This window comes from Callithrix jacchus, chromosome 14 (genome assembly GCF_049354715.1).
Source record: "Callithrix jacchus isolate 240 chromosome 14, calJac240_pri, whole genome shotgun sequence".
Taxonomy (NCBI): Eukaryota; Metazoa; Chordata; class Mammalia; order Primates; family Cebidae; genus Callithrix; species Callithrix jacchus.
In genome coordinates this window covers 78,378,912-78,406,113 of record NC_133515.1, presented here as the reverse complement: position 1 = coordinate 78,406,113, position 27,202 = coordinate 78,378,912, and the positions used below count along the sequence as shown (strand labels likewise).

The following is a 27,202-nucleotide window of genomic DNA, read 5'->3' as shown; positions in this document are numbered from 1 at the left end:
GATGGTAATTTTATGTGTATTTTACTACAATACAAAAAAAATGGAGGAGGCCAGGCACGGTGGCTCACGCCTATAATCCCAGCACTTTGGGAGGCCGAGGTAGATGGATCGCTTGAGATCAGGAGTTCAAGACCAGCCTGGCCAACATGGTGTAACCCCATCACTAATAAAAATACAGAACTTAGCCAAACATGGTGGCACACACCTGTAATCCCAGCTACTGAGGAGGCTGTGGCAGGAGAATCCCTTGAACCTGGGAGGTAAAGGTTGCAGTGAGCCAAGATTGCACCACTGTACTCCAGCCCTGGCAACAGAGCAAGGCTCAGTCAAAGAAATTTTTTTTAAAGGGAGGAAAAAGTAAATATTATCATAAGGAAGTATGAATGTGGAGAGGCAATGAATTCTCAAGAGTTGAGAAGAGTGACTTCCTTGGACTGGCATGATCAAATACTTCACTTAGGAGGTGGGGCTAGTTAGGTGATGAAAGACAAGCTCATAGTTTGAAAAATAAATCTGAAGTTAGTAATAGAAAAGAAATTTTTTCCCAGTATGGTTTGTCCATCTCTTGGCAGCATCGAAACCCATTTTCATAAATATAAGTTAATACCAGCATTTTCTTGTTAGTCCAATAAATATTGTGTTTTACTTCAGTGATTTGTCTTATATCAAATAAAATAGTTCTGCGGTTAAGCCTAAGATACTGCTGATAATTAAAGGAAATATTGTTCACTATTTCCTTTGAAAACATAAAGGGAGTGAATGTTGATTCCCAGTTAGCCAAGAGCTAGAACTAATTAATCAACAGTGAACAATATCTTTAGGATTGATGAGAAAACAATCTGACTCAGCTACCTGAATGTTACTCAAAAGTGAGGCTTCAAAGTATCAAAGAGCTATTTTTCTCTGGGTGTTTGACTACACACACTAGGTTAATGAGGAAACTATCTAGTTGATGCAGACTGTAAATTATGTACCTGGCTAAGATAAAATTCATTTACTTTCTTGACTCATATTTCCATTTACCTGTTTTGGTGTGTCCACGTGTAAGTGAAAATGATTGCTCTTAGAACCCAAATATAGCACTGTCAAACTTTTCCGGTGTTTTTAAATAAATTGCCACAGGTTTAGCTCCAGTGGTATTAGAATTTTATTTTAGTTCAATTTCTTACACAGGATGATTTTTACTTTTAATTAAATATAAATATCCTTTTGGGAAAACAAGATGAAAATCACTTTTCTTGGTCAACTCATTGGCACTCAACACTATCCATAAAAATACTCCAAGGAAATATGTCTTTGAGTAAGCACTATATTTCTCTATAGCTTTGCCACTTTATAGGGAGAGAGCAATTAGATTAGAAAGAAGGTATAGAGTGGAATAAATTGTTAATTGGTACTTTGGTAGATTTGAAATAGTTACTGTAAACACAATATTGTAACAGCAGAAAACAGTTTAAATACTTGTAAATTTAAACCGTTTACATGTTTAAATGTTTGTAACCAGGGAAAATTATAAAAGTAGCAATGTTTCTCTTCAATGCCTTCCACACACCTCTCTTCCCATGTGTATCTGGGGACCTCAGGTTGCTCCCCAGCCTTCCAGATCATCGTATAGGAGGAGAGACCATGTTCCACCCAGGTCGTAGCCCCACTGCCCTGCCCCCACCCTCTCCTTTAGTTCCTGGTACTTGGCCCAGACTTCTTTTTTTAAGAGAATCCGGCTCCAAGTGACTGTTCTGTAAACCCCTTCACTTAATAATTCCTGACAGCAAACTTAGCTCATTTCCCAGCAACTCTCATACCCATCAGCCAAATTCTGGCCTCCTACACTGCCACAAATCTGGAAAAATCACAGGCTTCCTGCCAGCCTCACCTGTTTTGATCAGTCCATCAATACCCAAAAGCTTCCAATTAAGAAGAGGTTCTTTCACTTTGTTATATCTCACATAACGTGCTTCTACTAATTTGTCCTCCAAAATCTCTTTATTTTGGACCTTTTATTTCCTACCATCTCCTGCAGGCCATAAGAAAATGAGCATGTGTAAACATGCTTGCTCACTTGATATATTAAGAAAACTTAGCCTATTGAATTAGTTTCCAGCCCTTGATTCAAAATTAGAAAGAGAATATAGAAAAACTTTTAAAGAGAGCTTCATAGCGCTTGAGTATTACATTCATATTAATCATTTAAGATGGAAAAGGTTACTTTTCTGGTTTGACAATGTACATAAATTTTGCACATGTGTAATATATCACAGTGGAAATTTATATAACAAAAAATTTAAAATTCAATTATTCAACATATAGGCCACTTGTCTTAGTCCATTTTGTATTGCTATCACAGAATACCACAGACTGAGTAACTTACAAAGAAACTTATTTCTCACAGTTCTCGAGGCTAGGAAGTCCAAGATTATGCTGCTGACATCTGGTGAGGGCTTTCATGTTGTGTCATCTCAAGGCAGAAGGTGGAAGGGCAAGAGAGTGTGAGAGAGCAGGGAGAGAAGGAAGGTCAGACTGATCCGTTTATCAGAAGTCTACTCCTGCCACAACTAACCCACTTCTGAGATAATGCTGTTAATTTATTCATGAGGGCATTGTCCCCATGATCCAAACACCTCTCAAATGTCCCGTCTCTCAAAACTGTTGCATTGGGGATGAAGTTTCCAACACATAAACTTTAGGGGACACATTCCACATAGCACCACCTAAAAGTACAATCGGTCAGAAAATACAAGAACTGCAGAAGAAAGAAACTGTTGAAAACAAAACCAAAAACTATCTGGTTGTTAAAGTATCATACTTAGCAAAGGCCAGAGGGATTATAAAGCAATAGTAAAATAATGAGAAGGTATATAAATGAAGGTTTCTTGAGAAAAGCTAACATAATTGCTGAATCATTTATAGCTGGAAAGGAAATAAAAACAGCTGATGAAACAAAAATAGAAATAATTTAGAAATCTCTATGGTGACCCAAGAATTTAAGGAAAGGTCACTAGCTTGATAAAAAGGAAAGAGTTAGATTCTCTTCACTTTTTCTCCAGGAAAAAAAAAAACTGACTTAACCAAACATAGTGACCTGTGACTACAGTCCGAATTACTTCGGAGGCTGAGGCAGGAGGATCACCTGAGCCCAGAAGTGCATTACAGTGAGCTATGATGGCACCACTGCACTTCAGCCCAGGTGACAGAGCAAGACCCTGTCTCTTTTTTTTTCTTTATTTTTATTTTTATTTACGTATTTATTTATTTTTGAGATGGAGTCTCATTCTGTAACCCAGGCTGAAGTGCACTGGCATGAACTCAGCTGATCGCAACCTCCACCTCTCGGGTTCAAGCAATTCTCCTGCCTCAGCCTCCTAAGTAGCTGGGATTACAGGCAGATGCCACCACGCCCAGCTAATTTTTGTATTTTTAGTAGAGACAGGTTTCACCATGTTGGTCAGGCCAGTCTCGAACTCCTGACCTGGTAATCTGCCTGCCTCAGCCTTCCAAAGTGCTGGGATTACCCGTGAGCCACCACGCCCCACCAACCCTGTCTCTTAAAAATCAAGAAACTGTTGAGGAGACAAAGACCACAATCTAGAATTTATTAATAAAGAATATTTTATTCCAGTTCATTCAAGTTCAATAGGGATCAATCTTTAGTGAACAGCCTTTGTATTTTAATGACTAAGACGATGTCCTGATCAGGCGGAACCACCTTGAACAGAAGCAGTAGTAGGCTCCAAGAGAAGGAACCGAGGTCATGGCTGCACCTTTACAAGGCACCACCACAGCTGGGTAGAGAAGACACTGCCAAATACATGCCTGCTTGTGTTCTGGGTAATTAAATGCTGGTGTCTTAAAAATAAATGGAAACAATCATTGGCAGTAGTCATTTATTTGACATTATAATTTGTTCAGCATTCCTCCTATTTTGCCTCTTGATTAAATCTGTATTTTATACTATAGTTGTATAAATTAACTTCACTGGAAAGTAAAACAAAATTAATAAAATAGACTATTGACATGGGTGGACTTGAGTTTTCAGAGAGGCATTTGAGGCACTAGTTTGAGAAGAAAAAAAGAATCAATGGAAATGGAAAATATTTCTCTGGCTCGTACAGGGAAAAAAAAAGATGAAGAGAAAAAGTTGTGAACCTTCAAGAAAATAGAAATAAGTCCACTTCCCACTAACTGGGAGAAAACGAGTAAGAAAAAAAGGTAGAAAAGGTTATATTGAGCATAATGACTGTGTCATTAGGTGACACTGTAATACAGTAACAGAGCACATCTGGAGAGTAGGTGGCATCAAAAGAGGCACCAAGAGATTTATAGAGAGAAATGGACACAGACAATTCAGAGGTATTTGCAGCTGAAAAGAAACAAAGAGACTTGGATTATATTTGGGTAGCATTATGTTTTATTTTCTGGCATGTTTATTAATATAAATTTCTTATAAGAATACTTGTCCCAAATTTTCTCTAGTTTCAAGTGTTAGGACAAGGGAACCATACTATCCATCAATATTCCACAAAATCAGCAAGATAAGTCTGCCAAAATTTGCACTGATGAGGTGGTACAAGAATGAGCATTAGGCTGGATGCAGTTATCCCTGTAATCCCAGCACTTTGGGAAACCGAAACCAGTGGATTACTTGAGGCCTGGAGTTCAAGACCAGCCTGGCCAATCATGGCAAAACCTCGTCCCTACTGAAAATACGAAAATTAACTAGGCATAATGGAGTATGCCTGTAGTCCCAGCTACTGGAGAGGCTGAGGCACAAGAATTGCTTGAATCCAGGAAGCGGAGATTGCGGTGAGCCAAGATTGCGCCACTGCACTCCAGCCTGGGCAACAGTGGCATTTGGCCTCAAAAAAAAAAGGATGATGAGTTTTAAAATGTCCTACTCCTTTGGAGTTTTATATTCTTCGGTCTTTGTTTTTCATTTGTATTCTTGCCTCTAAGTTTTTTATATTCAAACATATTAAAATTTCCTGTCTTTAAAGAAGGAAAATTTCATTGTAAACAGGGTAGGGATGAAGTGCGACTAAGGATGAGGTTGTTTATTTCATATAAAACATTTTAATTTTCTTAAAGCTGTAAGTTTACTAAGGTTTTTTTATCTCTTTTTACGTGTGGTCAAAATGACTTGACAGCAAAAGAGCTGCACCAATATTGCTACATCAAAATAGCTTAATCGAAATGTTATGTAGCTAAATAAATATGTCACTTAAGTCAGATGGGAGTTGGTCTACAGAAACAAAACAAAGTAGCCTGTTAAGATAACTGTTTACATAATTTTAGCCAACAGACATGTAATTGCTCGATTTTCTGCCTGATTTGACTACAGTAGTCATAGAAGTAAGCTAGTTGTTTCTGAGCTGGTATAAAAGGGTTTAGCATAGGAGATTTGTTAATTCCTTGTTCTTATTGTTTAAAGAAAGAAATGTTAGTTTTATTCCATGTTGTAAAGACAGAGACGGTCACTTTGTAACTCTGAAAGATTGATTTGCCCTTTGGAAAACTAGATTAGTGCATACCCTAATGTCCACGAGTCACACCAAACTGGAATTTCCGATGAATGGAATTACCACCAGTGCCTGAACTTCAGTATCTCATTCACCCCAACCATAGAAATGCAGGACTCCCAGTACCCCCCGATGCCTACTTTGTGCTGTGGATGTACCCAGCTCCATGGGTAAGCATGCATGGGAGAGAACAGGCACTCTCCAGACTGCATCTACCCAGATGGGCCAGCTAAACTCAGCCTCAGCCTTCTCCTCTTGTTATGAGCTAAACTGTGTCGCCTCAAAATCCATAGTTGGAGCTGTAAGCCCCGGCACCTCAGAATATGACTGTGTTTAGAGATAAAGTCTTCATAAAGGTCATTAAGTTAAAAATAAAAAATTTTTGGCTGGGCACAGTGGCTTACGCCTGTAATCCCTGCACTTTGGGAGGCCAAGGCAGGTGTATCACTTGAGGTTAGGAGTTTGAGACCAGCCTGGCCAATGTTGAAATGCCCTGTCTACTAAAAATACCAAAAAAAAATCAAAATTAGCCGGGTGTGGTATCATGCACCTGTAATCCCAGCTGCTTGCCAGGCTGAGGCAGGAGAATCACTTGACCCCAGGAGATGGAGGCTGCAGTGAGCCAAGATCATACCATTGCCTCCAGCCTAGGCAACAGAAGGGGACTCTGTCTCAAATAAATTTTTAAAAAAAGAAGGAGATTTTTAAGGCTGTGCCCTAATTCAGTCTGACTTGTATCTAGAATAAATTTGGGCACACAAGGAAACAGCAGGAGAGACCACATGAGGACACAGTGAGATGATGACCACCTGCCAGCTGAGGAGACACCTCAGCAGAAACCAACCCTGCTGATACCTTCGTCTTAGACTTCTAGCCTCCAGGACTGTGAGGACACGAATCTCCTTTGTTGCAGCTGCCCTCACAGACTGATACACCATCCATAGTTTTTGTTATGGGAGCTCTCACAGACTGATACACCATCCATAGTCATCCAAGGGGTTCCTGGGTGTCTCCACAGAAATGAGACAGATAGGATTCTGTTCCTCCTTACAGCTTGAATATTACTTTCTCCTAGAAATAACAGCAACTAGCTGTTAACTGGGTGACTTACTAGTGAGAACAGAACTAGACCTTTCTGCCTACCCTATGACCCACCTACTGGTGAGAAAACTAGAAATTCTAAAGATGAATTTGAGTCGTTGAGATGCAGAACTGTCAGCCAGATTAGGAGGGCCTGGGGCACTCCCCACTCAAGCCAAGTGTGAAGGCTTCCCAAGAACCAGTGTGGGCCGAGCTTGCAAGAAGGATCAATAAACAGTGTCTTTTTCTCCAGCTGGATGGTTACTTAGATGAAGGACCTAGACACTGGTAACCCTGTGAGCCCAGAGGGGGATACCATGAGGGAGTTCTTGGCAGATCCTGATTGAAGTTCCCTGGAGTTTGGAGACACATGGGAAATTAAAAACTGAGGCTAACTCTTGTCTAAGGAATTCTGAAGGCAGAAGGCTGGGGAGCTTCCCATGATGGCAGCGCTGAGAAAGAGGTCAACAGAGTAAGCAGCCGATGCTTACATCATCTGTTGGGCAAGGATGCATGGCTTTCCCTGGAGCCAAGTAGAAAGAGCCCTGAAGGGAGCTAGACTTGAGTCAGCTGGAAAGGGTCCCACAAAAAGGTTTAGCAGCACTGAGGGGACCCCACATGAGACCACCCCAACCTAACAGGAAGAGAGGATTGCAGAGTGGGAGGGGATGTGATGGAGAAAAGTAAAGAGCAAACCAGTTTCCAGGTCAGATCTAAGCAGGCTAGGAGACTAATGCAAATATAAGATGGAGGTTGTGATTTACATTGAATCAGACTTCTTATTACCTAATAGTAAGACTGTTCTTACATATGAAAGTCATTGAAAAGCCATGGGCTCCAGCCAAGATGTGGAAGGGAAATTGGACAGTTCATGTTTAAAGACAAGGATGGGAGGGGAAAGGGAGTTTTCTCCTTAGTGTACTTTTATTTTACCACTCAGGTACTAGGCATAATACCGGATAGTTTTTGATCCTCTACCTCCTCCCACATTCCACCCTCAAGAAGATCCCAGTGTCTGTTGTTCCCCTCTGTGTGTCTATGCGTTATCCTCATTTAGCTCCTCCCACTTGTGAGAACATGCAGTGCTTGGTTTTCTGTTCCTGCATTACTTTGCTAAGGATAATGACCTCCAACTCTATCCATGTTGTTGCAAACAGCATGATCTCATCATTTTTATGGTTGTGTAGTATTCTGTGGTGTATATGCATCACATTTTGTGTATCCAGCCTACCATTGATGGGCATTTAGGTGGATTCCATGTCTTTACTCTTGTGAATAGTGCTGTGAAGATCATATGCATGCATGTGTCTTGTCACTTGCTTGAATGAGCAACTTAGACTCATTCAAATTTTAGCTCTAACCACTTTGGACAGATACCATTGCAGCCCTCAATTTTCATCTCTGCTAGATGGTTCCCACCCCCTGCCTCACCATGCACAAAGCTCTTTCATTTTTCTTTCAAAAACAATAGCAATGTCCTGATAAATATCAGTTCATGCAAATATAAATGCTTAAGAAGGTTGCCATTACAATATAATGAAACTCAACTTTGAGATCACCTGGCACCGCTATAGCAGTTATTAATCTACATTTAAACCACCAATAATGATAAATGCCAAGTAGAAATAGTTACTAGAGGATGGAAGTACAGATGAGAATCATCTCAGTGAAAATGTCTCCAAAATTCCAGATCTGGATGCAATGCAATTGGTTACGTAGGTCAGAAATCAAGGGAAAAAATCTACCAGCTCTCTGGTCCCATTATGAAAGACTGATGGATTGAGAGTATTGACTACTGGAAATCACAGGGGACCAAAGCCACCAGTTTTGTGGAACAAAGTAAGTTTGAGATAAAGTACAGTACAGACAGGGAAGGTAACACTGCCTGTTGCATTACCTTCAGAAGCTGAAGAAGACAAGGTTATCTTTTGCTAAGAGATGGTTTGATTTGGGTCAGCCAAGTGTAGGGCTTTAGTATTTGACAAATAAGGACTCTTTTTCCCTTGATGAACACCTGGTTTAATGGTAATATATCATGATTTTTATGTGTCAAAATTTTTTAAATTATTCATTTCCTCTTTGCTATTCAGTTTGCTTTGCCACAAACCTCAACTTCCCAGCCCTCTAAATATGGATACCTATGTTACACATTCATGGAAAATGTTGATAGAAAAAAAAAAATAGGTCCTCTAGCCACTCCTGATAAGATTTTACTCCTTAGTTCAATAATCTTCCATAAATGGGGTAAAAAAAACCTGAAATTTCCAAAGCAGTAGAGACTATTTCCTCTGTCATTAACACCCAAGAAATGGTACAGAGAACTGAAGATACCTCTTCAATTCTCCCAGTAAAATGCATAGAGAAACAGTAGCATGTGGATAGACTCTTGTATTTAAACAAAGGAGAGACCTCTGTAAGCTTCTGTTATTATGGGTGGTATCTTATCTATGAATGATTTATAAAGTGGAATTTGTTTGTTTCTCTAAATTGTTTTGAGGATTGATTTGCTTCTAAGTTTGTTCTATATCTAAAAGTGATATTAAAATAGTCTCCCATAGGCAAAGGGTGACATTAGCAAAAGACTATGCTTTTAATACTCCATGAAACAGGCATTGATTTTTATATGTGTTTAATAATAAATGTTAAATGACCCTGAAAGCAGAGACACATCTTCAGTGTCTGATAAAATAAGCAATATTTACTTCTTTGAAATTAAATTATTGAATCAAAGATCACCATAAGGAAATATGGCTTTGACATCTCCCAAAAATGTCAGAAGAGTAAAGAAAGACTACAAATTAATAACTTATACATCCTGTATTTGCAAATGAGAGTGGTTATACATGTACCAAATTATTTTTGAAAAATCAAATTTACTTGTAATTGCTTTCATGGAATAGTAGTATTTTCTCTATACCCTTGGAATTTGTAATTAGCCTCTGTAGTTCTCTAAGTCACAGAAATTTCTTTTTCACACCTGGCAACTGAATTATCATATTGATTGTTTTGACAATTTGAAAATACCTATCTTAAATGATGGATAAGACACACCACTGGATGTTGTCGTATGATTTTCAAATCCACGTATTCACTCATTTGGCCCAACTGTAGTCTTCAAATACTTCTTACCCAAACCTCCTACATACATCCCTTATTTTATCTACTTTCCTTTATATTGATCCACACAATTTCTCTTTCCTTATCTATAATTATTTTCTACTTTCTCATCTAGTTCTTCATTCTTTTATTTTCTTCATTTGCTCCCAAATGACTTTCTCTACTTTGGAGAAAGTCATGAGACTTGGACTAGAGCCATTTATGTGTTTAGAACCATACTTTCCCAATTTCTCCAATATTTTCATTGCCATTTAGAAAGGCATTTGAAACTCTCCCATCCAAGTAGTCTTTTCTGGCTAACCCAAGCTGGATCCTAAAAGATGAATAAGTCACCTAGTATTCTCCTAAGGCACCTCCTACCTTCTTCTTACATTTATATCTAGTGATCAGGCTGGACAGGATCTCGCCAATCCACTCTAGCAGCGTGAGCACACTGGGGGACTTGCAGTTAGACCTGCCATTAGAATTCCATCAGTCTGGGGGGCTGGTGTGGGGGGATCCCTGCTATAAGTACTATCCAAATCAGTAGCAGAACAAAATACTCAGAAAAGAATGTAGGACTCCATAGCCCCCTGAAGCAGGCTCACTGGACTCTCTAGCCCCCCAAATGGAGCAAAGCACAGTGGCAAGGGATTCAGAAGCAGGCAATGCCCAGGGACTCAGCAGGGAGGAAATGGGTTGAGTTTAAGTGGTCTTCTGGAAAATAGCCAGGCCTCTCCAGGTCACTGGCTGGTCTTAGAAAATGAAGCAAGGGGCTGGGCGTGGTGGCTCATACCTGTAATCCCAGCACTTTGGGAGGCTGAGGCAGGCGGATCACGAGGTCAAGAGATCAAGACCATCCTGGCCAACATGGTGAAACCCCATCTCTAATAAAAACATGAAAACTAGCTGGGGGTCGGGGCATACACCTATAGCCCCAGCTACTTGGGAGGCTGAGACAGGAAAGTCGCTGAAACCCAGGAAGCAGAGGTTGCGGTGAGATGAGATCGCCCCACTGCACTCCAGCCTGGTGACAGAGCAAGACTCTGTCAGAAAGAAAGAGAGGGAGGGAGAGAGGGGAGGGAAGAGGAGGGGAGGGGAGGAAAGGAAAGGGGGAAAGGTTGAGCCTCCATGTAGGATTTGGTGCAGAGGTAGATTTATCATGAAACTACTTACAAAACCCTGGGAGAGGGAACGCAATGCATAATAAAAAGTGCTGTCAGTTCAGAGAATAGTAAAGACTAATTGCTGCACAAAACATTTGCACTGCCCTGAAATCTTAGTGCTCATGTAAGAAACCTGATAGAGGTTTTAACAAATTTGACAATAATCTTACACATTTACCTGACAATATGGCTTACAAAATGTTAAAGTAAACCCTTAGACAAATTAAATGTAACAGAGTTTAATTGAGCAAAGAATGATTTGCAAATCTGGCAGCCCCCAAACCATAATAGGTTTGGGGAGGCTCCAGCACTACTGTCCAGTCAAAAAAGGTTTGCAAATTAAAAAAAAAGAAAAGTGACACAAAGGAAACAGAAGTAGAGAAACAGCCGGATTGGTTATAGCTCAGTGTTTGTCTTATATGAACGGAGTTTGAACAGTGGCCACCTTTGATGGCTGAAACTCAGTGATTGGCAGAAGAGTAGGTTACAGTCTGTTCACACATCCAGTTAGTTTACAGTTCACTATGTACAGGGAAACCTTTAAAATATATAAAGAGGCAGCTTTAGACTAAACTTAATTTAACAAAGTTGTAATGTAAGCAGACAGAGGAGCCCCAGGGACCATGGGAATGTAATCAAATTGAGAAATCAGCCTGTTTTACAGCCTCCTGCCTTGCAGCCTGTTTTTCCCCAAACCCTATGTGGAATTTGGTCACCTAGTCACCCGGAACCAGCCACTGACAGATCCTGGCAACATATAGATGAACGCAAGTGAACTTTCCCCATTATCATGCTAAAATGCCCACCTCAGCACGAGCTATAGCGTCATTACTATAACGTGACATATGTCCAGGCATCATGACTCACGCATCTGTGCCACTCAGACCCCTCCTCTACATGCGATGATGCAGTCTCTCTCCTCTACGCCACCCTATAAAGCCCTCTGTCACTTTCCCCTTTGGAGACACTGCTTTGAAGAATCACCCCAGAGCTCTCCTTACTTGAGACAGATAATAAAACTTCTATTGATCAAAACCTGCATTCTCTGGCAGAGTCATTTTTTACTCACCAAGCAAACGAGCCCCGGTTTTTTTCAGGTAACAATAAAACTGAAACTTTTCTAAACTATCAGTAATAAAGAAAAATATTTTGAAAAACTAGGTTAGAGGAAAGACTGAGTTTTCTATTGTCTATGGAAAATGATATAAAATTGCAGCCCTATGAAGAGCCAATTCAAGAGTAAAAGTCAGGACCACTTGAGCCCAGAAGGTAGAGGTTGTAGTGAGCCAACATCACACCACTGTACTCCAGCCTGGGTGACAGAGTAAGTCCCTGTCTCAAGGAAAAAAAACAAAACTAAAAGCCAAATTGTAAGGGGAAAGTGTCAATGAACAAAGTCAAATTCCATAAAATACTTAAAGAGATTTATTCTGAGTCACATGAGTGATCAGTGGTTCATGACACAGCCCTCAGGAGATCCTGAGAACATATGCCAAGGTAGTCAGGCTACAGCTTGGTTTTATACATTTTAGGGAGACAAAGACATCAATCAATACACGTAAGATGTACATTGGTTCAGTCTTGAAAGGCAAGACAACTCAAAGCCTGGGAGGCTTCCATGTCTTGGGTAGATTTAAAGATTGGCTGATTGGCAATTGGTTGAAAGAGTTAAGTTATAATCTAAATACTTAGAATCAACAGAAGGGAATGTCTGGGTTAAGACAGGGGTTGTGGAGACCAGGGTTCCTATTACGCAGATAGAATCAGTAGAAGGCAATGTCTGGGTTAAGATAAGGGATTGTGGAGACCAAGCCCTTAATTTGGGGTTAAAATACATTAATTTCTTTTGGGGCCTGTCATCTGTCATGTGATGCTATACTCAAGTTGGGCTGGAATTTGTTATCTTATTGCTACATGGAGTCTGCTTTGTTAGTCTTAAGATCTGTTTTAATGTTACTACAGGTCAGCTGGGCCTGAATTTCAAAAGGGAGGAGGGAATAATGAGGAATGTGTTTCTCCTGATTCCCATCATAGCCTAAACTGGTTTTTCAGGTTAACTTTAAAATGTCCTTGGCCGAGAGGAGGGCTCCATTCAGATGGTTGGTGGAAGCCTTTGAATTTTATTTTTGGTTTACAAAAGTATTGCAGAGATGTGTTAGAAAATTAACTATTTAAAAATATTATGTCGTATTTCTAGATTGTACAATGCTTGTGATACTTGTTATCTTTTAAAATATATCATTTGTTATAATTTTTTCTCATTCTAAATAAATATTTACTTTAATAGCTAATTTTGGATTATTTTTCTTAAGCAGATTCCACCAAATTACACAAGCTTCAGGCTCCACAAACTCTGAATCTGCCCCTCATCAAGTGAGCTCTGCTAAGAAGCTGGGTGGAATGAGCTTGGCCTGACTGGCTACCTACCATTATTTGCAAGTCTGTAATTGCCAACTTAAAAGGAAAATGCTGAGGCAAAATTAATATAAGCAGAGAGTTTACTTGGGCCAAGCTTGAGGACAGCAACTCAGGAGCGTAGATTCAAGTTGCCATGAATATATACTCTGATTAGGAGCAGTTACAAGTAAATTTTCAAAGGAAAATTTTAAAAATTTTGTTTACCAAGAATTTACATTAAAATAACATGTTACCGATTGGCTATACATTGTTTTTTGTATCACAAATTCCAGGAATATGAAGATAATGGGTGAGGCAACTAGTTAGGAACAAAATGACTTTAAACAATTGCCTGTAGACTTGGGTATGTGTGCGATGGAGTGGGGAGCCTGACTGAAGTCCTATACTCATGTCTCTCAGGGCCTGATGAATTTTGCAAACCTCACATAGCTCAGTCTGCTCTGAGCAACTTTTCTTCTCTTATAATTATAATTATAATGCTCGAACATATAATGTTTAAGGCTTTAGTTAAAACTACAAAAGACTGACTTATACTTCAGTGTTTTGGGGGGAGATGTTATTAAAGTCAAACAAGGGTGAGTACTTGTGTGAGAAGCTAGCCCACCTCTCAACCACAGCCTTGTCTTCTGGGCCACATGGCTGGACTACATTTCCCAGGCACCCATGCAGCTCCATGTGGTCATGTGAATAAGTTCCAGCCAGCGGAATGCAGATAATGGAAGCAATGTACAGCCCTTCCAGACTTAGGCCGTGAAAACCTCCCACCATTGCTCACCTATTTCTTCCCCTTTCACTGGCTTAATGCACATAAGCACAGTGACCTTACAAACCACTGTCAAACATAGCAGACCCATACAATAAAAGGAAGTTAGGTCTCTGATTCACTGCTTGGAAGAAAACTAAATTTGAACTCCTATTTTATTCTTCCAGTTAGCAAGAAATAAACTTTTTATTCTTAAAACACTGGGATTCAGAGGTTTATCTGTTACAACAGCTAATAATATCTTAGTGAATACTGCTTCTGTTAGTGGACAAATAGACCTCCTCCTAAATTATGTTATATGTAAGTTTAATAGGCTCCTACTTGCTTGCATATAAACATGTATGTTAATATATAAGTTTTTTGCATATAAACATGTATATGAAAATAAATATATCTGAAGTCATATTTTCTCTCTTGCAGGTCCCATTTTACATTGCTAGTTAATAATAGGCTACAGCAGGGGTTCCCAACCCCCAGGCCATGGACCAGGCTACACAGCAGGAGGTGAGCAGCAGGCTAGTGAACATTGCCACATTACTGCCTGAGCTCCTCCTCCTATCAAATCAGCTACAGCATTAGATTCTCATAGAAGTGTGAACCCTATTGTGAACTGCACATGCGAGGGATCTAGATTGCCTATTCCTTATGATAATCTAACTAATGCCTGATGATCTTAGGTGAAACAGTTTCACGCCCAACCATCCCTTTCCCTTCCCCTGCCATCCATGGAAAAATTGTCTTCCATGAAACCAGTCTCTGCTGCCAAAAATACTGTGGACTGCTGGGCTATAGTATATGCTTAGCATTTCTGATATTTAGGTATTTTTTAGCAGGTATTAAAATTTCAGAAGAAAGAGACCTATCCATCAGTGTGCTAGACCTTTAAAGATTATAACTTTATCTTTATTAGCATATACAGGCTGAGAAGATATTCCAAAGATGCTAGAGAAAGAATCCCTGCATTGGGATGGAGGTTGGCCTAGACAACATCTATGCTTCTTGTCAACCCTGATAATTTCTGTTTTTTTGAGACCGAGTTTCGCTCTTGTTACCCAGGCTGGAGTGCAATGGCGCAATCTTGGCTCACCGCAACCTCCGCCTCCTGGGTTCAGGCAATTCTCCTGCCTCAGCCTCCTGAGTAGCTGGGATTACAGGCACATGCCACCGTGCCCAGCTAATTTTTTGTATTTTTAGTAGAGACGGGGTTTCACCATGTTTACCAGGATGGTGTCGATCTGTTGACCTCGTGATCCACCCGCCTCAGCCTCCCAAAGTGCTGGGATTACAGGCGTGAGCCACCACGCCCGGCCAAACCCTGATAATTTCTAGGTTTCACATCCTAAGTACAAAGCATGGTTTCACAGGACCCCCTGGATCAAGTTACATTAATGATCAAAAACTCACGTTTTAATGCACATGCCCTTACAGGCTGCTATGGTTTGAATGTCCCTTTCAAAGCTCCTGTTGAAACTTAATCCTCAATGTGGGATTATTGAGAGGTGACGCCTTTAAAAGCAATTGGATCGTGAGGGTTCTGTTCTTATGAACTGATTAATCCACACCTGGCTGATAACCCACTAATTTTTTAATCCATGTGGCTCATGCCTGTAATCCCAGCACATTAGGAGGCTGAAGCGGGTAGATCACCTGAGGTAAGGAGTTCGAGACCAGCCTGGCCAACACGGTGAAACCCCATCTCTACTAAAAATACAAAAACTAGGCAGGTGTGATGGTGCATGCCTCTAATCCCAGCTACTCAGGAGGCTAAGGCAGGAGAATTGCTTGAACCTGGGAGGCAGAGGTTGCAGTCCAAGATCACACTACTGCATTCCAGCTTGAGCGACAGAGACTCCATCTCAAAAAAAAAAAGTGGGTTATAGGAGTGGGAATGATGGCTTTATAAGAAGAGGAAAAGAGACCCGAGTTCATACATTGGCATGCTATGTCCCCTTGCTATGTGATACCTTGTGTCACCTTGGTACTCTGCAGAGTCCCCACTAGCAAGGAGGCTCTCATCAAATGTGCCCCACCCCTACCTTGTACTTCCCAGCCTCCATAACTATAGGAATAAATTCCTTTTCTTCCTAAATTACCCCATTTCAGGTATTTTCATTGTAAGCAACAGAGAACAGACTAAGACAGTGGCTCATGCAGGCTGTAAGCTCTCACCACAACTGGCCTTACTTTCACCCAAGGAGGTGCCTCACATCTGCTTAGAATCAAGTCCAATCAGCTTCTTCTTCTACTAGGGTTCCTTCCAAGGACTTCAGCTTCTGCTAGCCACCAAGAGCACATCTGCAGGACACAAGTGCTGGGTACCAGGATAGAAGTAACAGAACAGAGGCTGAACACTGCCCGTGCTTCCAGGCCCCCACAGGTGCTTCGCTTACCACCCCATCATATCTTGTGTGAGCCACTGTAGCAGCTCTGGGCTATTGCCCATTCTGATGAGCAGCATGGCCTTTGCCAAGTCCCCGCCACTCCCATTGAAAACAATGACCTGTCACTCAGCACAGCCACTGATGCATGGCAGCCCACAAGCTTCTAAAAAGGACAAAAAGGTCTGTGGGGAGGTGGCAGGAAATACCCCTTTTAGCCTTTCCTTATTCTCATCTATGGCATCCCCTTGCCTTGGAAAAGTGTTAGTCAGTCTTTTAGGTTCTTTCTGTTTTGTTTTGTTTTGTCTTTATACTTTAAGTTCTGGGGTACATGTGCAGATTGTGTAGGATTATTACACAGGTATATACATGCCATGGTGGTTTGCTGCATCCATCCCCCGTCACCTACATTAGGTATTTCTCCTAATGCTATCCCTCCCCAATCTCCCTCCAATCTCCCCACCCTCTGCTATCCCTTTTTTTTTTTCTTTTTTGAGATGGAGTATCACTCTGTCACCATGCTGGAGTATACTGGGGCAATCTTGGCGCACTGCAACCTCTGCTTCCCAGGTTCAAGCAATTCTCCTGCCTCAGCTTCCTGAGTAGCTAGGACTACAAGTACGTATCACCACACCTAGCTAATTGTCTTTGAGTTTTTAATACCTTTTATAGTTTTAATTTTTTATAATTTATATGCCTTAATAATTGCCAATTCCTACAGCCAGATATAAATCTATGGGTTTGGGTCAGAAATACTTTGAATTATAGATATTTATTTCTTTTTACTCAGAGACATGCCTTCTATATCACTTGAGGGTCCTGGCTCTGTCTACCCTCAGGATGAGTTTTCTTCAAGGAGATACCTCAGAATATCATGCAGATACTCTCTAGGTGGGCCCAACTGGCCAGACCCAGACCTGCTGGAATCCCAGCTCAGTCTTGGGTGTGCCAACCCTGAACCAGGTGTCCAGTTAATAAAACTGCTCTGTACACACCTAATTCTCCAAGAGAATAGACCCTTTAGTATTTCTCATGTTTCTCTGAACTTTCCTGATGACAACTCTGGGCAAATGAAAGACCCTAATATAGGAGACATAAGCAAGGTTTCAAAGCATGAGGCTAAAATGGGATTCCTAGTTTCAGTCTAGTACCTTTTAATATCAATTCTCTGAAATGAGAATGAAGTTCATGTTTATTTTACTCCGATGGCTCACTCCTATAATCCCAGCACTTTGGGAGGCCGAGGCGGGTGGATCACGAAGTCAAGAGATTGAGACCATCCCGGTCAACATGGTGAAGCCCCATCTCTACTAAAAATACAAAAAAGTAGCTGGGCACAGTGGTGCATGCCTGTAATCCCAGCTACTCAGGACGCTGAGGCAGGAGAATTGCCTGAACCCAGGAGGCGGAGGTTGCAGTGAGCCGAGATTGCGCCATTGCAGTCCAGCCTGGGTAACAAGAGCGAAATTCCGTCTCAAAAAAAAAAAAAAAAGAAAGAAGAAAAGCCTGCAGATAAGGAATAGGAGGCAAATATGCTGTTTATGGTACATCATTCTGCTGTTTGCTCCAAGATTTTTCTTCAGCCCAACTACTATTCCCTGCACACAGTGAAAGCTTCTATCTCCAAACTAACAGAAAGATGGATCAATGATCTTCTGTTTGGGGAATGAAAATGTAATTTCTTTAAAAATTAAAATGATAAATACAAATAAAAATAAAGTGAAGAAAATAAGCACAGCAAAAAAATGACTCATCCTCCAGTGATATATATCTAGAATGTATGAAATTTTATATATGTATAACATTTAAAATTTTATACATTCTAGATACATATTCATCCAACATATCATTTCATCTCCTTAAACTGACTAAAAAAAAAGAAGAAAAGGTCATTAGCTAAAAATGTGAAGCATAATTTGAAATGTGAGGTAGTGCCCAGAGAAGCATCTGTATACTAATCAAAAACCAATTTTCAAGACAGCAGGTCCAGAACATAGAGGTGAGGGAGGTGGCTACATTGACAGAGAAGGAAGACCAGACTGCCGCTAGTGGAGGTCTGAGCGTCTAGTACTACTTCTCATGGCACAAGTACACCCACGGCAGAGCAGCTTCAGGGACCCCTTTTCCCTAGAACTGTGCGCCGGGCTCATTGGCCAGGAGATCTGCCCTGCTTCCATGGGGAGCATCTTACTTCACTAAAGTGAGGTAATTCTGTACCATCCTCTTTGCCCCTTATACAGCCTTTTGTTATCCAGATAAGATATAAATAGAAGAAATAATAAGAATATTTTAAGAAGCCATGTATCTCCAATTTTGTTATCTCTTAAACCCTACATAGCTCCAGGTTAAAACTATATTTTACGGAGGAAACTTTTAAACCTTAATTAGGTTGTTAAAATCAAATCTCAAAACAAAAATTATATACTAAATGATTAGTAGAACTGATTTAGTGTTAAAAAATAACACTATGGAAGGAGGCAGAGGATCAGTAAAAATACCTGTTGAGTACTTTGCTTATTAAGAAATAATCTGTACACCAAATCCCTGTGACACACAGTTTACCTACATAACAAACCTGACATGTACCCCTGAACATGAAAGTTAAAAAAATGTTAAAAAATGTAATACCACACTGGGATTATGTTTGAAACAGAAATAAGATACGACAGATGAAAATCCTTAATGTATAAAGATATTTTATAAATAGGTGAAAAATAGAGATAGGCCTAAAATAAGTATCATGAACAATCAATTTGTGAAAGAACAAATGGCTAACAAACATTTTTAAAGTTCAGTCTCGAACAAGGGGCAACGTATGGTGGCTCATGCCTATAATCCTAGCATTTTAGGAAGCTGAGACAGGAGAATCACTTTAGCCCAAGAGTTTGAGACAGCCTGGGCAACAAAGTGAGACCTTGTCTCTACAAATTTTTTTTTAAAACTAATAAGGCATGGTGGCATGCACTTGTAGTCCCAGCTACTTGGAAGGCTGAGATGGGAGGAGCACTTGAGCCCAGGAGTTCAAGGCTTCAGTCAGCTATGATTTCACCAGTCCACTCAAACCTGGGTGACTGAGTGAGATTATCTCTAACTAAAAAAAAAAATAGTAAACACAGAAATACAAATAAAAGAGATCATGAAAATGTTATCTACTAAAAGCTTTATAGTTTTGCCATTATTAGTAGTAATCTATCTGGAATGTATTTTTATGTATGGCATGAGGTAGGGTCAAATTTTTTTTCCCACATGGAGTCTATTATCTCAGCACAGTCAATAACTTATATATAGGTTGTGTTTCTGGACTCTATTCTGTTCTGTCTATTTGTCCAGCCCTGCATAAATGTCATGCTATATTAATTATTATAGTTTTATAATAAATCTTGGTATATGCTAAAGCAAAAAGCCCTGAAACAATGATATATACAGTGCCTATCAAGTTGAAAAGTAATTTTTAAATGATTCAAACATATTCTTCATGGTGGAGATCGTAATCACCCAAAGATTCTTCATGACCACTGCACAGAAAAAAAACCAGTCCACTGAAACTGTGGTTGGTCTTACAGTAAAGAAACAGTTTAATTAACATGAAGCCAGCCACACAGAAGAACTGGAGTTATCACTCAAATCAGTCTCCCCAAAGGCTGAAAGGTTGGAGTTTCTCAAGTATAGCTTGGTGAACAAGGGACTAGGGAATGTGTGTTGCTGATTGGTTGGCCACACAATCATAGAGGTATGGAAAACAGTCCTCATGTACTGAGTTTGCCTCTGGGTGGGTGGACTAGAGGACCACTGGAGACATGAGTCATAAGTCCAGGTAAGGTCAGTCTGAAACACCTCTCTAAAGACCAATAATGATGTTATTTACAACTGGGAAAGTCACAAATTTTGTGATCTCTGGCCAAATCATGAGCAAGTGGTAAGGGATCATAGAAACTATGCCTACATTTTAGCATAATTCAGGTTCCTCTTATAATCCTAACCTTTTATTAGTCTTACAAAAAAGGGGATCAGTTTTAGGAAGGAACTATTATCATCAAAGTTAAACTACAACCAAATTTCTCCCATGGTTAGCTTGGTCTATGCTCAGGAATGAGAGAAGACAGTCAGCCTATGAGACTAGAAGCAAGATGGAGTCAGCCATGTAAGATTTCACTCAGTGTTATAACCTTTGCAAAGGTGGTTTCAATTCCTGCCCCCGCTCCAACCCCTTCGGTTTCAGCATACTTCATTCCTGAGGTATAAGCTACAGAGATGGGAAAATGCCGACAATCACTCTAACTTTTTTGCTGACAGGGGCATAGTTTGGGTCAGGGTTAGGTCTGAGGTGAGAAGTGAAACCATTTTGCAGTTGTCTACATGTATTCACATTTGCCTGGTTGGAGTCCCAAGGTCTACATAACAAAAAACAATAGTATTCTTATCTACAGGCTTAGTAGAGCAGTTAAGAGAACAGCAGACAATAAGACAAATCATGAGCCCAAACATAAAGAGTGAGAATTCTACTTTCAGGAGTTCCCACAGAACTAATCTGAAGCTTTGAGGGATCCAGATGAATGATCCAAGAACCAATCAGATACAAGGTCATCAACTGACACTCAAAAATAATAGACAAGGCTGAAATCTAATAAGAGGTATACTACTGTTTCCCTACAGCATAATTTTTCTCTCTCCAGTTTTTCACTCTATCAAAGACAAATCAAAGCAGGATCAATTTATTTGCAAATTAAGTTTCAGTCTTATTACACTTTGCCTAATTATTTGCATAAAGTACACAAGAATAATTATTTGCCACATAGACCCTTTTTTAAAAAACTGGCTTTGCTGAACTTTTTTTTATATATATGGAATATGAGAGTAGACTTTTTTAAAGCCTCTTGAGCTCAGCCAAGGATTTATCTGTACCTGCAAATATCTATGTAGGTTGGGTGACTTCCTCTCTTCTCAACACTCCAAAATAACTTGGGGTTCCTGGACTTGTCAGAAAATGGCATTCTTTACTTACCATGAGCTAGGAACCCTGTTCAGGACCAGACATGCAGCCAGTTTCTCCAAGGGACTTTTATCAGCTCTATGAGTCAACATTCATTCCTAAAATAGTCTGAAAACATGTCATTTTGTCATTGGTAAAATAACTAACTTCTCCAACTGTGTCTTGTTAATAAAATAGATATTTATTGTACTTATGCAAATAACTATATTTTCCATAAGTTGAGAATACTAACAAATAGTTTCCAAATTCTAGAGAAATTAGGTAGAGAGAAGGAAATATGTTTTACATTTTGCCTACAAGAATATACTTTACTCAATTGTTAAAAGCTGTAAATAACTCAAAAGAAAAGACATTTTCTTGATTCTGACAAAACCAAAAAAATCAACAATCTTTTAAGAAAAAAGTCATAAAAATACTACTTCCGTCTTCTGTTCATTCAGTCCATGTGATTAACTCCTGTTCTACTTGATACTAGGACAGCAACAACCCTTATGGAAACATCAGCTCTCCATATTCCAGTGGTAAAATTTCTAAACTTATCAGGAACCTGCATTCAAGAGCACTCAACAAAGTCCTATAGCTGATTATAAAACCACCTTTTAAGAAGAATCAAAGTAAAATAATTGTGGATGACAAGCATCTTAGAACAATCACGGTTAAAAACAAAACTGACAAGGAAATTTGGTTATTTTTGTGGCATACAATGATTTAATATAACAATAATAATTATAAATGATAAAATACAGAAAGTCATCTTGGAATTAAAGGAGTCTCATTACAATTCTGGAACATTCACAAATAACACATTCATACATATATAACCCAAAGAAAGTCAAACACTATTTCATATTTAACAATGCATTTTGTGTGATTTTCCCATGCCAAATAAGGCAAATGTGTCTTTTGGACTTCATTTAGGTATTAGGGGCCTAATACCTAAAAGGTTAATAAGGCCAAATGGGTTGAATTTAGAACCTGAGATTTTGATTTTGGAAGATTTGTCAAAAATCAAAGGTTTAAAACACTTGATATCACAATATAAATCACAGGCTATTTAGCTGAAGTGATAACTCAAAAATTTCAAAAAGGCAAAAAGCCTTTACTCTTTGATAGAGGAGACTCGGCTTTCCAAACAACAAGACCCAATAAAGACAGCATGAGGTCAGCTGAACCTGAACCAGTCTCTTCTCTTTCCCCTCTTTTCTCTCCTTTTTACCTGCAGTATACTCAAAAGGCAAAATAAATAAATAAATAAAGCTTTCATAATCTCAATATTATATAAAAATCTTGTTCAAAAGAGAAAACTAAATTTTATCTTTCCACTCATGTATTATTAGTGTTAAGCACCACCACTCCCCTCTCCCCTCCACTTTTTTTTTTTTTTTTTTAGATAGCATCTCACTCTGTCACCCAGGCTAGAGTACAGTGGCATGATCATAGCTCACCACAATCTCTAACTCCAGGGCTTAAGCAATCCTCTCACCTCAATCTCCCAAGTAGCTGAGATTACAGGTACATGCCACCAGGGCCTGCTAATTTTCTACTTTTTTTTTGCACAGACAAGGTCTCCTTATGTTGCCCAGGCCAATCCAATTTTTTATAAAACCTTATAAACAAGTCTATTCAATCTTAATCAGTTTGACCATATGGACATAAGGTAAGATTTTCATAAACCTTTTGTAGCTCTTTACAATTTTCTATTAAAGAGCAGATCAATGCTCCAAGGAAACCCTATTATTCTGACACATGGTCCCAGATTCTGGCACTATATTAGCATGCTGTTTATCTTAACTTTAATTTATAGAAAAACTAAATAGCTCCCTTCACATTTTGGCCAACTTGCTTACACCAATAGAACTTCTTTTACAAGATCAGTCTTTCACAAATCTTCTACAACTTGCTTAAACCTTTGGTTTTGTACTATCCTTTAACTTAAGATAATCATTAAAAACCTCTACACTAGACAGAATTACTTCCCCTTTAAAAAAAAAACCATATTCCCACTCCTTATAATCATTTACCAAAAATACTTTTTACTTTCCTTATATACTTTGCATGTAAAACTGTTTTTCTGATAGTCTCTGTAAATCAAAGAATGTTGTAAGGCCCCCGACCATCTGATGGACCCTTCTTCTCTGGCAAAGGCATTTCAAAGTTAACCTGAAAAACTAGTTTGAGACCATGATGGAAAAAGGGGGAGCTGGAACATGCCTCATTATGCCAGCCTCTCTTTTGGACTTACTTATGGAACAGACCCTTTAAGTCTGATAAGAACCATTTATAATCTATTCTCTCTGAAGACTGCTACCTGAAGGCTTCATCTACATGATAAAATCTTAGTCTCCATGACTCCTTAGAGTAACCCAGATATTCCTTCCCATGGATAATAATAAATATTTTACTGAGTTTGACTCTTTTTGTGAACATCTTAATTACATATGTTACAATGTCAACTCTTAACAACTTTTATTTTTAGTGAAAAACCTGGTAAGTAAGCAATTTTAACCATGTATCAGATGCAGAGCCCAGGACAAGGATAGAGCTGCAGGCAATGTTTGACTCTTCCTAGCACAGTCAGGGGACATAGCTAACTCCACATGCCCCAGGCCTTACCTAAAATCTAATGGCTGTAAAGCAGACACGTCTTTAGAAATAAATTTTCCTTACCACAAAAGAAATAGCACTTGAACATAAATTTTCTCAGCAAGGCAATTTTACTTCTGTAGAAGCGTGTGTCTTGTGGATGGAGCAATGGTGAGAGCACACATGAACAAGGGAGGGGAGGGGGCTCTTGTCCCTGATGCAGGTAGCCCCTACTGCTCTGTCATTCCCTATTGGCTAGGGTTGGACCACAGAGTCTAATTCCAATTGTCTATTTTAAAGAAAGCAGGGGTGTGAGCCAGAGTGGAGCAATGGCGAGAGCACACCTGAACAAAGGAGGGGAAGGGATTCTTATCCCTGACACAGGTAGCCCCTACTGCTGGGGTGGTCCCCTATTGGCTAGGATTGGAAAGCAGTCTAAGCTAATTACAATTGACCATATTTAAGAAAGAAGGCATGCAAGCCAGAGTGACAGGGTGAGCAGTTTTGGGGGGAAAGATGATTATGGAACAGGTGACTAAAGGTGACTCAGCTCACAGCAGGTGACTTGGGGTAACTCAGGATACAGGTGACTAAGGGTGACTCAGGACAAAGCAGGTGACTAGGATGAGTCAGGACTCTAAATATGTGAATTAGAAGAGGGACGTGTGAGGGGGTCGAGCAGTTTCAGCCGGAGGAATAGGTGCAGGTAACCAGGGGAACAGATGTGAACTACTGATTACAACTGGTGGGAAGGTTGTTTACTGAAACTAGGGGCAAGGAGACAAAGAGAACGAGGAAGTTAAACTTTAAAGTGGAGAAACTTAACATACTGACATACTGATTCTTTGAAGAGAAACTCACAACTCACTGTATTTAACAAGTCCAATAATTATCAAAAAATGTCACAGAAGCAGTTTATGACCTTAAAACATCTAGCAAAGACAGTATCTGACCTGCCTAATTCAGACCAAATGTCTAAATTCTGAAGACATTTTTATTTTATTTTACCAATAAGCTTAAAAAATTGTCTTTATTTACTGAAGATTATTAAAGTTATGTTAACTAAAAGGCATTCAAATTTCCATTTTTCTGACAAAACGTGGTTTAAGCACTTATTTTTTTAAGCCAGTTAATTAGAGCTCCTTTATATATTTTGGTAGTGAAATATTACATACATGACACATATAATACACACAAACAGAGGCAGATTTGGTAGAGTTATAAGATTCTCCATTTGCCAGTTTTTAAGTTTTTCTTGCCCATTTTAGACCACCAGTCTGTTTCCTATTTACCTGTTGCCCTAAACAACTGTCAGCTTCGCAGCTCTAAATCTGCATTTCTAAAGGGATGAGTCTCAGGTAAAACAAGATAGAGGATTTTACTCAAACAAAAGAAGAATGGTATGAGTAGAAGTTCAGTTAGGATGGCTAAGAAAAGCAGACACCCTTACACAGGGAGATTTCATTAAAGATGTAAGTTTCTTAACTGGATTACTGGTGGTAAGGTGGAGACTTTTAAGGAACAAGGCCAAGACAGCATGCAGTATCTAGGGCCTAATACCCAGACACAGCTGGGAGGGAGAACAGATTCCCCGAAAATCAAGGGGATCCCATTTTCACACCATTCTGAGTCCCAAAACAGAGGAAAGTGCTGCAGGATGAGGCAGTGCAATGCTTACACAGCATCTTTCACAGTAAGGGCATTTCCCAAAGGGTACTGGACAACCCAGTGTCTAAGAGCCCACTCTGTAATGAGCCCATCCCCCATTTCATACATTTCACGTGCCCAGGAGCATGCTTTTCTTTTCTAAATGCACAAAGGAGCATCATCATATCATAATAACCACTTACTGTAGGCAAATGCCATTAGCCATCCCTAAAAGTCTATCTCTTATCTAGCTGTTAGATACCAAGAGTAAATGTTCTGTCATAATGCTAAGTAATTTTTGATACCCCCAGGCATCAAAAGGGTCAGGTAACACAATGCAAAGAGCAGAGCCTTGGATTATGAGAGGAATCTGTCCACTTACAATCCTTGGGTTCCATGAAATAAACCAGTTTCTCCCACAATGGAGTCTGTGGCGTCTGCTCTGTCTTTCCCAAGAAGTGCCAGACTGCTAAAAATACATTAGGTCCTCTCATGTGGGCATTGAGTGTGGCAAGAGGAAGGAGGGACAGAAGTATGTAGAAAAACAGAATTCAGTTGACTGAGAAGAAAAACCTTTTTCTAAAAAACAAAATCTAAGAGAAAAAAGCATAAAGGCTTTAAAAATATATGTAGAGCTTGGATAATCAGTTTAGTTTAGTTTAGTTTAGTTTTGTTTTGTTTTGTTTTGTTTTGTTTTGTTTTGTTGAGACAGTCTCGTTCTGTCACCCAAGCTGGAATTCAGTCTCGCAATCTTGGCTTGCTGCAACCTCTGCCTCCCAGGTTCAAGCAATTCTGTTTCAGCCTCCTGAGTAGCTGGGATTGCAGGTGCATGCCACCACACCCAGCTAATTTTTGTATTTTTAGTAGAGATGGGGTTTTGCCATGTTGACCAGGCTGGTCTCAAACGTCTGACCTCAAGTGATCCACCCACCTCAGCCTCCCAAAGTGCTGTGATTACAGATGTGAGCCACTGTGCCCACCCAGATATCAGCTTTTAATCTGGCTGACATTTAACCACAGAGCTCTTTTAAGGAAATGCTTTTAAATCACTTATTACCAGCCTCTAGCTAGGACAAATGGCCAACACCTGTAGATTTTAAGCCTTGTTTCCCAAAGGTATTCTCCCAAGTGAACCCAATAAGCCTAAACTAAGGTTATAACCTAACCACACACACAGAAGGTGTCTCCAAAGAAACAGCAAATGCTTTTAACAAGATCTAGAATCATCCCAAAAGTAGCTCAGATAAAAGAAAATTCAAAACAAGAATCTGAATCTGTCCATGGAGGGAAAAATAATCAATAAATGGCAAAAGTTTTAAACTATCAAACCAGAGAGGACTCATTCCCTAAACAGGGGTTGAACCCAGGTGGGCATCATGAAAGGGCAAAGCCTTAGCTCCTGAACTACAGCATGGGATGATAATGATTTCACTTTGCAGAAGGAATCCAGGGCTGTCATTTTGAGCTTGCAAAGGATTTTAACTGCTCAAAAGAACTTTCTAGGCTAGCCATGACATTATCATGCATCCTTCTTTTAATTTGACCTTTTTAAAAATGTAACCTTTTTT

General features: G+C 39.7%; 1 protein-coding gene across 6 annotated transcripts in view; it reads right to left on the bottom strand.

Annotated features, from left to right (window-relative positions):
• LOC103788005 (mitochondrial import receptor subunit TOM22 homolog) overlaps positions 1-27,202 on the bottom strand; it is a 190,305-nt gene that overhangs the window by 780 nt on the left and 162,323 nt on the right. For 5 of the 6 annotated variants that reach the window (XR_013526667.1, XR_013526668.1, XR_013526670.1 and 2 more), the window contains one exon: positions 206-304. The exons of the other annotated variant lie outside the window; for it this stretch is intronic. The gene's annotated coding sequence lies outside the window, so the exon portion shown is untranslated. The remainder of the gene's footprint in view (positions 1-205; positions 305-27,202) is intronic. 6 annotated transcript variants of the gene reach the window in all.